Genomic DNA, 2,018 nt, shown 5'->3' on the forward strand with positions numbered 1-2,018 from the left:
AGAGGTATTCTAAGTTTTTGGATAAAATATTCCTGTTAGCGGTAATGCTGTCAGATTGGCCTGGGTATCTCTGGAATTCCAGCTAAACTGCACAGAACTTGGCAATGAGCATGTGTCAGTCCTTGACACGGAGTTTAGAAGAGAGGTTTACTGAAATAACTCATCCAAACAGATGTATTTCTGAATAGCAAGAATGATAGGCAAAAAGGAACATCTTTCAAGTGACTCTTTTCTTGGAGGTACTTGGCATTGCAAACTGCAGAGCATCTGGTTTAGTTTCAAATGCCTTTCCACAGAACCCCCTCTAATGGCCTGCGTTATTTTCAGCTGTGGATGTACCTGTGTGTGTCTGGACCTACCCCTGAGGTATCAGTGGACCTGTAACAGTGCCCTGCATCCAAAAAGCTTTCTACAATGTAAGGAGAAACAAGTCATCAAGATGCTTAACATGCCAAGGCCCCCTGTTCCTTCCAAAGAAAGGTGGAGCAGCCCTTCTTTTCCCTGAAAAACTGCACCTGAGAAGGCACCAGGAGCCAGGGGAACATCCTTGAGGCTGTCAGGGAAGGTGAGGCAGGAGAATGTTCTCCCTGAGAGGGTGGCCAGGCACTGCCCAGGCTCCCCAGGGCTGTGCTCAGGGCTCAAGGCTGCCAGAGCTCAAGAGACGTTCAGACAACGCTCTCAGGCCCAGGGTGGGATTTCTGCAGGGCTGGGGGTTGGAGTCGAGGATCCTGATGGGTCCTTCCCATTCAGTGTATTCCATGATTCTATGGAATCTGTATCATAGCTCCATCTTCAGTAAATTGCCTTGAAATGTGCTTTGCTAATTTGGCAATACTGTGATTTTCTCTCTTTTTCAGTAACCCTTTCCCCCATCGGATTCTTTTGCTGTGTTTGTTATGATATGGAGTGTGTCACTGCTTCAGGAATCTCCGTGTGGGGATGGAGGAAGTTTAAACGCCTCGAGATTCTGATCAGATAGGGCCATAGCAGCACTTACAGTGCTGATCAAATGCACTTTTTACATCCTCATCCACATCTCAAGTGTGGGATCAGAAGCTGCTACAAAGGAGCAGGAGGATGGAACTTCTTTTAGAAACTTTTGCAGTGCATATCTCCTGGACAGAAAAAATCTTTCTAAGGCAACATTGCAAATAAAAAACGCTAGTGTTTGCTATGACTTTTTTATTATTGTCTCCAGTGAAAATTTTCAAGAAATGCTTTCATTGGCCTCCTTTAGCATCTTATTTTTTTGCTAAGGAGATGATGTATAAGAAAGAAGTTTAACTTTTGGACAATTACAATTCTGAAGTCAGCACATTCTGAGTGAGAAGGACCTTAAATAAGCTCTCACTCCCCTTTTGATCATGGTGGTAGGGCGCAAAATCCAGCCAGCTTTCCTCTCTTTTGAGCTACAAGTGAAAATGGAGACCCACTGTAGAAACTCACCTGGTAGGCAATGCTCACTTCTTTGCTCTCAGAAAAGGAGACTGATTTGTATCTCACTGTTCAGGCTGCTGTTGTAGATGGTGTACATGTTCTGAACAAAAATTAGGCTTCAACCCCACAGGCTGTAAAAGTTCTTGGCAAGTTACAGAACATAGCTTGAAACAGAACAAAATTCAGGATGGCCAGTGCATCAGGCAGGTTCCAAGCCAGACTGGTGCTAGGTAATCCCTGTGGTTTATTATGAGGTATTCTAGGGACAGATGCACTAACTGGCTGTGAGGAACAGATACTGTACAGAGCATGATTTATTCTGCTCCCAGCGCTGCTCTACAGCAGTAGCACAAGTGGAAGACTCACAGAAAGCTGAAACTACTTTAGATCAGTGAAACTCCTTCACAAGTACTAGATGCAATACCTCTGCTTTTGTTTTGGTGCTGGATTTGTAACTTTCAGGGATTCCAGTGGACCATGCCATGTGCTATTGCTTACACTGAGGGATGGCAGAGCTTCTGTAGGAGTCTTGAATGCAGAAGTGTTTGACCATTGCCACCAGCATCCCAGGCCCCTTGCTT

The 2,018-nt window shown here is 44.9% G+C and overlaps 1 long non-coding RNA gene across 1 annotated transcript; it reads left to right on the forward strand.

Annotated features, from left to right (window-relative positions):
* The first annotated feature begins 327 nt into the window (after positions 1 to 327).
* Positions 328 to 1,275, forward strand: LOC147651985 (uncharacterized). The gene is made up of 2 exons (XR_015290110.1): positions 328 to 565; positions 858 to 1,275. It is a non-coding gene; the product is annotated as an uncharacterized LOC147651985 (long non-coding RNA).
* Positions 1,276 to 2,018: the final 743 nt, after the last annotated feature.

Source organism: Cyanistes caeruleus, chromosome 8 (genome assembly GCF_971803275.1).
Source record: "Cyanistes caeruleus chromosome 8, bCyaCae1.hap1.1, whole genome shotgun sequence".
Lineage (NCBI taxonomy): Eukaryota > Metazoa > Chordata > Aves > Passeriformes > Paridae > Cyanistes > Cyanistes caeruleus.